The sequence below is a fragment of the Scyliorhinus canicula genome, chromosome 11, assembly GCF_902713615.1.
Source record: "Scyliorhinus canicula chromosome 11, sScyCan1.1, whole genome shotgun sequence".
NCBI classification, from domain to species: Eukaryota; Metazoa; Chordata; class Chondrichthyes; order Carcharhiniformes; family Scyliorhinidae; genus Scyliorhinus; species Scyliorhinus canicula.
This window is the reverse complement of record NC_052156.1, coordinates 156962184-156974461: the sequence shown is the minus strand read 5'-3', so window position 1 is coordinate 156974461 and position 12278 is coordinate 156962184. Positions and strand designations below refer to the sequence as shown.

General features: G+C 49.5%; 1 long non-coding RNA gene across 3 annotated transcripts; it reads left to right on the top strand.

The window, feature by feature from the left end:
• The first annotated feature begins 233 nt into the window (after positions 1–233).
• Positions 234–8140, top strand: LOC119973539. 3 transcript variants are annotated; one of them, XR_005462344.1, is made up of 3 exons: positions 234–369; positions 1818–2003; positions 7750–8139. It is a non-coding gene; the product is annotated as an uncharacterized LOC119973539 (long non-coding RNA). The 3 variants fall into 3 exon arrangements; XR_005462342.1 differs by lacking the exon at positions 234–369 and adding an exon at positions 436–573 and having other exon boundaries at positions 7750–8140; XR_005462343.1 differs by lacking the exon at positions 234–369 and adding an exon at positions 440–577 and having other exon boundaries at positions 7750–8140.
• The last annotated feature ends 4138 nt before the right edge of the window (positions 8141–12278 follow it).

The window sequence follows — 12278 nt, the reverse complement described above, 5'->3', positions numbered from 1 at the left end:
TCACTTGGCCATCCACTTAACTCGGGATGACAACAATCGACCGATTAATTATTCTAATCAAGTGCTAATCTGGCACTTGAGCTTCTGACCAGTTTAAGTGCTGCCGAATAAATATAGGCCTGTGACTGAGGCATTGAGCTGACAAGAATAAACAAGAGTGTGACCAGTAGGTCCTGACAGCGAGAACTGACACTGAATAAGTGTCAGGATGATGGAATGTTTTAAGCAGGTTAATTTGCTCCATTTATTTTCCCTGTTGCGAGGAGGCGCTGGCTGGTGGTGGCAGTTTCGAACACTCTAACGCTGTTACCCGTAGCAACTATGAACATCGGCACATTGAAGGCGGTATTAATCAGACAAGCTGTTACGGTGAAGCTCCCATCATTTCTCTTCCTCTCTTCTGACTAGCTGCCGGCTAATGTTGGCAGGGCTGAACTTTGCCCTTGGCACCAAGGTGTGCTGGCCGTTAACTCCACGCAGTGGCGATTGCCGCGCGTTTACCCTTATAATCAAAGGCCGGGGTTCATTATTCCGCGCTGACTTCACTGAATGGCTGACAGCCCTGCCAAGATGGTAGGTGTGTAATGATCAGTATTAACACTTGAAATTTACTGCCTGTGAAGCGATGAGAAACCTGACAAGGTGGTGTATAAATCAAAATTTTCTTTTCAAAGGGAGATGCATGATCTGATGAGTTTAATCAGAGAGATTATCGCTCTGTTTAAACTGTTCCAAATCCAGTGTCATTGAAGGCTGAATAGCATCCTCCTCGTGACTGAATTTGCTGCATTGAATTTTTAAGGCAGACCTATTTTGTTTACAGTCGCTATTTTCTGTCCTTCCTCTTTTTTGAAGGATGCCCATATATGTGACACGTCCTTCAGGTGACATGTCGTAAGAGAACCGGCCATGACAGCACCGCTCCATCACAGCCCCAGGGATCCGGGTTTGATTCCGGCCTCGGGTGACTCCCTGTGAGGAGTTTGCACTTTCTCCCCGTGTCTGCGTGGGTTCCCTCCGGTTTCCTCCCACAGTCCAAAGACGTGCAGGTTAGGTGGGGTTATGGGGATGGGGTGGGGGAGTGGGCCTAGGTAGGGAGCTCTTTTGCTGCAGACTCGATGGGCCGAATGGCCTCCTCCTGCACTGAATTCTACGGTTTCCATGATTTCTGTAAAAGGATCGTTTAGATCCAAAACGTTAACCGTTTCTCTCCCTCCAGAGCTGCTGCCAGACCTGCTGAGTTTACCCAGCATTTGTATTGCATGGTTATGTTTGGCAAGTACTGCAGTGGTTTGCTGTTGCTGGTTTGCAATATGGCTGATCGGGAAACCCTTCCACTCATGACACTATTTTGGGGTTAAAACAATTAACCAAGTAAAATCAATCAAACAAACTGAGGGACAAATTAAAGGGGCAGCCCCTTAAAGGGATACCACCCTGGGCACCTTGGGAATATCTGCAGGCTGGTAATCCAGCTCTTTGTCTTCATTATGAATCTAACTCCTTCGGCCAGCCAGTCTTGAACTGGAATAGATGAACCTGTGAATTAGGAGCAGGATTAGGCCACTCGGCCCCTCGAGCCTGCTCCGCTATTCAATAAGATCGGGGTTGATCGGGTTGTAACGTCAAACCCACATTCCTGCCCGATGACCTTTCACCCACTTGCTCGCCAAGAATCTACCCGGCTCTGCCTTAAAAATACTCAAAGATACACTTTGAGGAAAAGAGTTCTAAACACTCACAACCCTCAAGAGAAAAAAAAATATTCTCCTCATCTCGGTCTTAAATGGGTGACTCCTTATTTTTTTTTAAAACAGCGGCGCCTCGTTCTAGATTCTCCTACAAGAGGAAACCTCCTCTCCACATCCACCCTGTCAATGCCCCTCAGGATCTTGTATGTTTCAATCAAGGACCTGGACCAGGATCTTCAGGCCCAGAGGCAAGGACACCATCACTGGGCCAAAAGGTCTCCACTACTGTCCTCTTACCAAATCCAAACCAGGGTAAGACCAGAGCAGTTTTTGGGAACATGCAAATTGCTTCTCTTGTTTCTCATTTCCAGTCCTTTTTATTCATTTAACATTGATTTTACATTCCTCTTAATTCTTTATTTATTTTATGAAATAATTTCCAATTAAGGGGCAATTTAGCGCGGCCAATCCGCCTCCCCTGGGTTGTGGGGGTGAGACCCACGCAGACACGGGGAGAATGTGCAAACTCCACATGGACAGTGACCCGGGATCGGGATCAAACCCGGGTCTTCGGCGCCGTGAGGCAGCAGTGCTAACCACTGCGCCACCGTGCCGCTCCTTACACCCCCCTAATTCTTCCCTGCACGTGAAAAACAAAATAACATTGCAATGAACAAACGCTTTGGGCGCGATTCACGTTGCCGAATCGCTCGAAGTGGCCGGTGAATCCCGGGACCTCTCCCAGGCTTCTCGGCAGCCTTCACACCTCACGGGATTCACCCAAGTCCCTCGAGGCTTTGGAATCTGAATCATGCCCACAAGGGGCGTGACCAAATGGTGCTCGGCGAAGCCAGGTTTAAACCAACTTCGCAAGTTCACCCGGGATCCACCAGCCTCGCGGAATCAACCGGCCTCCCCAGTCAGGCTGCAGCTGGGGGCCATTCAGCACTGGCCCACAATAACATGGACCAGACGGAATGGCGCACGCGGGGGGGGGGGGGGGGGGGGGGTCTCCCAGGCCATTAGAGACCCCTGGGTGGTCAGGGATAGTGCAGGGTGGCTTCCTGGCCCTCTCCCTGGAACATGGGCACCTCAGCTCTGCCCAGCTGTCACCATGGCACTGCCAAGGTGCCTGGATGGCACTGCCAAGTTGGCAGGAGCACTGCCCAGGTGTCAGTCCAAGGGTACCCAGGTTCCAGGATGGCATTGCCAACGACCGAGGGGGGGCCATGCCCATGAAAGGAGGGTGGTGTGCAGGATGTAAGCAGGGGCCTCTGGGAGAATGGGGGTGAATGGCTGGGAGTCCTGGAAGGGGGGGGGGGGGTGCTGTAAGTGGGAATGGGGGAGGGGGCTGAAGAGGGGGGGGGGGGGCAGGGACCCCATAGCAGGATGTCCTCATCTGGGAAGCTGTGGGGAACCCACAATCTCACTTGGAGATTGGGGTACCCTTTCAAAATGGTGGCCCAATCTCGCAGTTCAGCACCCCAGTGCTTGAAACAATTCTAAGTGTGGGTTAAACACCCCAGGGCCCCGAACCGTGTCATTGGATAGCGGTGGGGCACGCACCGGCGGGAAATCCCTGAAAAACCTACCACAAATGAACTTAGAATTTTTTGGGGTGAATCGCGCCCTTGAAATTGACAAAAGAGTCAGATGTGACGAGGGGCAAATCGGGAGTTGAAATGCGCGGCTGGGATTGCAGATTCAATGGCAACTTGCAAACAGAAATTGTTTAGAGGGGAAAGATTAGCGAGGTTATGGAGTAAGAGGAGACGGCTTGGGAGTGGATATTCTTGAATAAAAATCTGGAATGACAACCATTGTCGCAAAAACCCCTCCTGGTTGACCAATATCCTTCAGGGAAGGAAATCTGCCGTCCTTACCCGGTCTGGCCTACATGTGACTCCAGACCCCACAGCAACATGGCCGACTCTTAAATGCCTTCTGAACTTGCCGAGCGAGCTACTCAGTCCCAAAGCAATTAGGGATGGGCAATGAATGTCGATCCAGTCAGCCACACCCACATTCTGAATTTGTTAGCAAAAATGCCGGCTATTGTTTTTAAAAAAATATTTCTGAATGATCCCACTTTTCCTGCTGGCTGTAGGTAGGAAGCCATTGATGTGGGTCTGAGTCGCATGTAGGCCAGACCGGGTAAGGATGGCAGATTTCCTTCCCTAAAGGATATTGGTGAACCAGATGGGGTTTAACCACAATCGGCAATGGCTGTGATTCCAGATTTTCTGTTGGGTTCCATCAATAGTAACAAGTAATAATCCAGATCTAACATAGAATCAAAAGTGAATTTGCTCCTTCCCATTGGCTTACACTTTGGATTTTTTGTGTAGAGGCCATTCCCAGTTTGCTGACACAAGGGCCGGGATTCTCCCGGAATTGGCGGGGCGGCTCGTACCAGCGCCAAAGAGCGCCATGAACCACTCCGTGCCCCCACGGCACAGGCCCGCCGCAGATCGGTGGGTCCCGATCGCGGGCCAGGCCCCCTCCCCCCCCCCCCCCCCCCCCCGGAGCCGGACCCCCCCGCGCTCACCCGAGGACCCCGCTAACCACCCTCCAAGCCAGGTCCCGCCTGTATGGACCATGTCTAATCCACGGGACTGGCCGAAAACGGGCGGCTGCTCGGCCCATCGGAGCCCGGAGAATTGCCAGGGGGGGCCACTGCCAACGGCCCCTGACCTGCGCGCCGTGATCCCTACCCCTGCCCGAAAACCAGCGGCCAGGAATTCGGCAGCCGGCTTCAGAGCGGCGGGGTGGGATTCACGCCGCCCACGGGCGATTCTCCAACCCGGCAGGGGGCGTCGGAACATCCCGCCCCTCAAGGATTCTGAATCCATGTTATTATTTTGTGTTGGAACCTATTGGAAGGGTAGCTGTTGGCTCAGAGAAGTTACAAATATTCTCAATGGAAAAAATGGATGGAAATTCGGAATCAAGGCCAATTTTGATATCCTTGTGTATATATATATTTTAAAAAGTTTATATCATGTTCATGGAACGACAAAATCTCAATTATAAACCAGGCAAAAAAGTCACGAAGGTCAACTTCCTCAAAGACGTCTTTGTTGAATCTCATTTTAATGAAATCTGTTGTTTGCACAGTGTGAAATATTTATCAGTTCAGTTAAACTCTGATCCGACACTCCCACGGAAGCCAGGGCAGAGTGCAGAGCACTGTGCTTCCTTCAATGAGGGACCAACCACTGAAACAAAAACATGGCTCCTGATGAGGGAATGCAAAGTGGACCCATCCTCAGCATCCTTGTAAGGGAGGCCTGTGGGGCAGGGTTGGAGGTTTGGATGGGGCCTATAGACTGCTTATAGGGCAGAAGGAGGCCATTCGGCCCACTGATCCTCCAAAATGACACTCCCATGCCCACTCCCTCGCCCTATCCCCGCACATTGATCATGACCAATCCACCTAACGTGCACATTTTTGGACTGTGGGAGGAAACCCACGCGGACACGGGGAGAAAGAGCAAATTCCACACAATGACCCGAGGCCGGAATTGAACCCGGCCCCTTGGCACAGTGAGGCAGCAGTGCTAACCACTCTGCCCGAGGACTGGGATCGATCCATTTTCTCAGTCAATTACGTAGTGCTGCTTCATAAACCCTTGGTGTTGACAATGGAGGGCTTTCCCCAGCGGTCTTCCCAGTGGCTAAATGTAGTTCTATTGCTAGCAGCGCACCCCCCCCCCCTCAATGGGAAATGCTGCACGAGTAGAGAATCCCGCCATCAGCGAACGCCAGGATACACGCGGCTGGGGGAATCCAGCCCACTATCGAGTCATTATCATATTGCTGTTTGAGGGAGCCTACTGTGCGTAAATTGGCTGCCACTTTTCCTACATTAAGACAGAGGCTACATTTTTTAAAAAAATGCTTCATTGGTTGCAAAGCAATTCCCGAAACCTTGAAAGGGGCTATATAAATGCAAGTCATTCTTTCCGTCCATTTTGCCCAACGGGACAGAATTGCCCGTCGGGAGGGTTGCTATTTCCTTTGTACACACGCGGCAGTGTCTTTGCGGAGTGATGTAGGTAACTTTCTTTCGGGTGGAAAGCTGAAGAGCAGAAGCCCAGTGAATAATGTTTTCCACGCACAAGTTTCTGACCATCGATTCACTGACTCACGGCCAGCTCGCCAGCAAATCCAAGTTTTCCTGGTTAACAAAAAGTCTTTCAACCAGTTCCCAGATGTAGCCTGATTAACTGAGAACACAGTCTGCTGCTGCTGCTTCAAACCGCAGCTAATCAGACAGGAAACTCTGTATCCCTTCGCAATTTCAGGGTTATTAGTAACCACTTTATAAATAAAAACTGTGCAAGGTTTTTCCACCCACTAGAGGGCAGCAGTCCCCTAAACAGTGTAACCAGGACACCTCCACCCATTTCTTTTCTGCGTCACAGCCTGGGCGAGTGAGTGGGCCGCAGGAGTGTCTCTCCTTCCTCTCACTGGGCCGCAAGATTGAAATTGGGCTTGTTCGCTCGCCCTGACCCGAGGAATAAGATTAAATACATTTAACAGACGCTGAATATTTCATAACGAATTGTGGAAAATGCTTATAATCACATATATATTAATCGAAGTATCATCAACTCCAAATTGTAAAAAGAAAATAAATCTTTGGAAGCGGGGGAGCAGGCAGCTCTCAAAGTCAATGCTGCGAACAATCAGCATGCCCCTCACTTCACTTGCCCTTGCAAATCGCTTCAAACGGGTAGAAAAGAAAAATCTACCGGGGTGGAAACCGATGGCGGCCCTGCATGTGGGTTATGGTCAACAAAATGTTCGTGGGCTGCACTCGGAATCCCGATGGGCCCCAAACCACAGGTTGCCCTTCGCCAGTCCAGATCACGCAGGAGCATGTCTCGGGTTTGGACAATTAAGGGTTCACAATGACCGGGGGCCAGACTTCAGCCGGGGGGGGGGGGCGACGACTAGCAGGGCCAACCCAGAAACAAGTGGGCCAGTCCCTCAAACACTGGGCCTAGAGGTTAGAATGAGTGAGAATAACAGCTCCAGTCATGCGCCCCATCGCCCGCTGTTACGGCCCATTTGGTAACCATGCTGGGTTCACGTCTCACTCCAGCACAGGAGCTGGAGAAGTCCAGGCCGACACTCCAGCTCCGCATTGAGGGGGTGCTCCTCGGGGATGAGATGTTAGAACCCAAGCCCCCCCCCCCCCCCCCTGTCCTCTCAGGTAGATGTAAAAGACCCCATGGCATTATTTCAAAGAAGAGTTCTCCTGGCTTATTTATCCCTCAGTCGACATCACCAAATCACATTGCTGTTTGCGGTGTGCAAATTGGCTGCCACATTACTAAAGCATTTCACTGGCTGTAAAACACCGAGACATCTCAGTGATTATAAATAAAGTGTATTTAATCGGAAATAAATTTTCAACTCAGTACTGCTGTTGAAAATTGGCACGCACATCGGGCACCCGCTACATAAACCAATTCTCCCCAGCCAGTAGGATCCCGGCAGGTAATAACGCAGTTCAAGACGGGAAACGGGAAAACACGGCAAAATCGAGACCGACACCCACCCAACACAGATCATCTACCACATGGCAAGTTGACAATTATGATTTAAGATCTCACACAGATGCTTAATCAAGACCAGATTTTGTTGTCCAGAAGGGAAGTTACGCAAGCTCTTCCTCACAAGTGCCAATTTTCAAGAGCGTCTGGATGTGCATAGCACTTTCCACAACCCCAGGAGGTCCAAAGTATTTTACAGTCTTGAACTGTGTTATCACCTGCCGGGATCCTATTGGCTGGGGAGAATTGGTTACCCCATGTTCCTTGGGGAATGTGAGCTCGGTGTTTGGGGGTGGGGGGGTGGGGGGGGGGGGGGGTGCAATCATTAGCAGTGTGGCTGTATAAATAAACTGGTCAGTGTGGTATCAGCTGGAAGGGGAACCAGTAGTGAATTATTCGCCCTGTGCATATATTGTAAATAAAGTTACTTTCTGTTTGACTCTCCCAACCCGTGCTGCATTCTTCGTGACCCTCTCAAAACAATGCTTTCGAAGTGTGATGGAAGAAATGTGGCAGCCATTTTGCACAGCAAGCTCCCACAAACAACAATGTGAAAATGGTCAGAGGACCGGTTGGCTGTGGGACAAACATTGTCCAGGACACTCAGCAGAACTTGCCCGCACTTCCTCCAAATCTGATCATGGCACCTTTTCTGTCACCCGCCAGGGCAGACGGTTTTTAATGCTTCATCCGCAAGTTAGCAGCTCCGATCCTGCCGCTCTCTCGGTGCTGCACTGAACACAATGGAATTACAGACAGAGCAACATTCAGGCTTCTTGTGACATTGTCATCACTCCATGATAGAGCAGAATGAAGTAGGGCGAGGACACTCAACTCCACTCTCGCCAAAGATTAAATTTAACATTCGATAAATGGTCATAAACATCAAGCCGAGTTGAGTTGTAAAATAATGATCTTGGGTGTTGTACACATCTCTAGTTTCATATCCCTCTTCAAATGTTTGCATTAAAGATTCATATTAAAGGACATAGTAAAAGACAATGCATTCAAACAGGCAGGCATTGACGTTCATCCCCATTTAGGATTGCACTTTATTGTTGATTAAACATCCTCCTGTTACTCTGGCACCAGTCAGAGAATCACTGATCCAGAGGTTTGCTGGGGTGAGGTATCCAGTGGTGGGGCCAACGACAGAACGGCACAGATCACTCAGAATTTATGGTTCCTTGCAACAAATGGCTATCTCTTTCTTCTCCCCTCCCCCCTGCCAACACCACCAATAATGGTGGGTGTATTAAGATCACCATTATTTTCCCAGCACGTTCTGGCCTGTAATCAATAGAAATTTGAAAAGACTTACAACCCTGATCGATAACAGTATGCCAAGGTTCGTATGGTATAATTCTGCACAACACTGTTCGATCTTTCAGTGCTGTGATCTATGTATTGAGGGCATGCGTATCTTGCACAACACAGCACCACCTTCTCAAGGGCATTTAGGTATGGGAAACGAAAGGCCTGCCAAGCCAGCAAGGCCCACATCCCATGAACGAATACATTTAAAAAAACTCCCTCTGCAACATCAAGTCAGTGTGCAGGTAGCAGACAGCAACTTTCCTAAACCTGCCGACTCTGCAATGCAACAGGTTAGCTCAAGCCTCAGACTCATTGCATTTAGTGAAAAGCAATTGGGTAAACTGACCACAGGATAAGTGGAACTCAAGACTGCATTGACAATGAGGGCCGGGCTGTTCTCTCATGGCTCGAACAAACACAGAATTGTTACAGCGCAGGCTATTCGGCCCATCGCCAAACGAGCCTCATGAGTTGGTGCCATTCCCTTCTCTTTTCCCCCATAACCCTGCAAGTTGTTTTTATTCAAGAACTCATCTAATGCCCTCTTGGATGCCTCGATTAATAATAATATTATTATTGAACCCGCCTTCACCAGACCCCTTTTCTCACATCACATTCGGTTCATTTCCAAAGAAAACTCGGGCCACGAGTGATGCCGGCTCTGTTTCAAAACACTAACTCTGCCCCTCATTCCACACGTGCTGTGGAGTGCTTCCGACTTTCTCGGTTTCTATTTCACCAAGTGCATTATCGCCCAGCAGTGAGAATTCAGCAACCTAATGGAATGCCCTTACCAAGCATTTTTACATCAGCCAGTCTCCCATCTCTACTGCGTGGAGGAAGCAACCTCAACATGCTGCTGTTCCTCTTTTACTGTCAAGCCTGGTCCCACTGGATTCTCCTGTACGACCAGAGACATAATTGCTTCTTTCACTGGGGGCATTGAACAGCCAACTCAGTTTGTTTCTCTGTCAAAGAGCGGCAGGTGTAAACGCGCACGCTGGCGGACTGAGGGTACCAGTATGTGAGGGACACCCTCTCCAGCGTTTTAATACTCAAGTCACTATCTCTTCAGCTGTGCTCATGACAAGGAATAGGCACACATCTCAAAAATCATGGATCTGACCCTACTGGGCAGGAGGCGGCCATTCAACCCATCGAGTCTTCACCCAACCTCAGCCCACTCCCCCACCCTATCCTTGCAACCCCGTAACTCCACCTAACCGTTGGACACGGAATATTTAGCATGGCCAATCCACCTAACCTGAACATCTTTGGACTGTGGAGGAAACCGGAGCAAACCCACTCAGACACGGGGAGAAAGTGCAAACTCCACACAATCACCCAAGGCCGGAATTGAACCCGGGTCCCTGGTGCTGTGAGGCAGCAGTGCTAACCACTGTGCCACCGTAATGGTGATTAAACATTTATTTAAAAGGTGCATAACCCTCAATAAAAATTGATCCATCGGTCAGTAATGGTGAACCCAGCAACGAATCAGAGCGGGGGGGGGGGGGGGGGGGGGGGGGGGGAGAGGACCAAAGATATGCTGCATCAGATTGTATACTCCTGCTCTTTGTTTGAAGGATGTTGCAACGTCTGGTTTATGTCTCATTAGAACCTAACTCTGCCTTCAAGTCACAATTCTCCGCCTGACTCGAGGGTCAGAACACCTCTGCCAGTTCTGTACATTTCTATGTTCTGAAATGGTGGATTCGACCAGCTCCATGGTAACAGCACAGCCAAAGCAGCAACACCTTGCATTCATGTAGCACCCTTAAGGTCGTGAAACGTCCCACCGCACTTCACAGGAGATTCACCAAATAAAACCTCACCTTGGGTCAGCGGCGTGAGGAGATAGCAGGACAGATGGGCAAAAGAGGCAAGTTTTAAGGAGCAACTTCAAGGAGCAAGGAACAGAGTTAGAAGAGCAAAGCGTGGGATTATCACTGTCAGTGGGATGTGAAGTGCCAGAATTACAAGTGTTTGCCATGACAACTCACTCTTTAGCTTGGGTGGGGATGTGCTAGAAAAAATATTCACGTCTGTTCAACAATATTTAGATTGTTACATGGAGTAACCTGGCGCCCGCCAGTTCCGCTGTGATGGAGAAATTTACAAAATCTAACATAAAAACAGCAAATGCTGGAAGTGCTCAAGTGGCTCTGGGAGGATCTGTGGAGATTGGCTTTCAGGGTCGGTGACCTTTCTGCACAACGCTTGGCCAGTTCCTCATTCTGGGTTTCCCCTCTGATTTTCTGAAGTGTTGGGTTTGTGCTGATGCAGGTTCTGCTCTCCTGATAGTTAAGTCACTCTGCAGTTGCGAGACCCGTGAGTTGCAACAGATGTTGGGTCGTGTAAGGATTACAAATCTAACTGCTGGGCTTGTCGGCAGGTATATCGAGATCGGGAGGCGACAATTTGACGTCCTACTCCACGCCTTGTTTATAAAGCTCTGGCCAGCACATCCTTTACCCCAGGGACATGCAAAAATGAAAAATATTTCTAAAGTCCACACGGTTTCCGAGTTCAACGCTGGGCACTTACATTTTATATTTTCTTCCAGGTTTCCTCCAAATCCTTCATGAGGACGTTAATGATAATCGTTCAGCCGTTGATTTCTCCATCATTTTAGCCTGACATCTGATCTCTACATACATGACTGAGACGTGGGATCTTATCATGCGGCCACCCTCATGCCAGTTTCCCTTCTACCCCTCTCCCCAAAGGAAAGTGAGGAGAGCCGTCTCCCTACACGCTTGATACGAAACTGAACTCGAGGGAACTCCTGCAGTATTATCCACTAGAATATTAACAATACATTTATCCTCAGAATGGATCAACTTTCAGTCACTTTTATTCAAACCACCTGATCCCATCGGATATTCATTCATGCCCAGTAAATAGGCTATTCAGCCCATGTCGTATTAAAGGCGCGATATAAAGGCAAGTTGTTGTCAGCACAGCGGGACAGCAATGGCGGTCGTTTCTGAAATTCCTTGTGTTACTGGTTACAGCCGCCACTGTTGCAGAGGGAGAGAGAAAACTGGGACTTGATCCACCTGGAATACCCAGCAAGCTGCCAATCAAAGAGCAGCCTCAGAGAAGCTGGGAGACCGCGTCTTATTGAAGACTCTCTCAGCTGAGGACCCTTACAAAGTACATGCAATCCTGCAAATGGAGCTCCCCTCTTTTAGGCTACCTGTGCAAGGACTTCAATGGCACTACCATCGCTGAATCTCCCACAGTCAACAACCTGGGGGTTAGCATTGATCAGAAACTGAACTAGACTAGCCACATTAATACCGTGGCTACCAGGGCAGGTCAAAGGCTAGGAATCCTACGGTGAGTAACTCATCTCCTGACCCACCCAAAGCCTGTCAACCATCTACAAGGAACAAGGTTGGAGTGTAATGGCATACTCTCCACTTGCCTGGATGAGTGCAGCTCCAACAACACTCAAGAAGCTCAACATCAGCCAGGACAAAGCAGCCCCACTTGATTGCTCCCCCTTCCACAAACATTCAAACCCTCCACCACCAACAAACAGTGGCAGCCGTGTGTATCATCTGCAAGATGCACTGCAGTAACGCACCAATGGTTCCTTCGACAGCACCTTCCAAACCCACGGCCACTACCATCTAGAAGGACAAGAGCAGCAGATACCTGGGAACCACCACCTGGAGGTTCTCCTCCAAGTCACTCA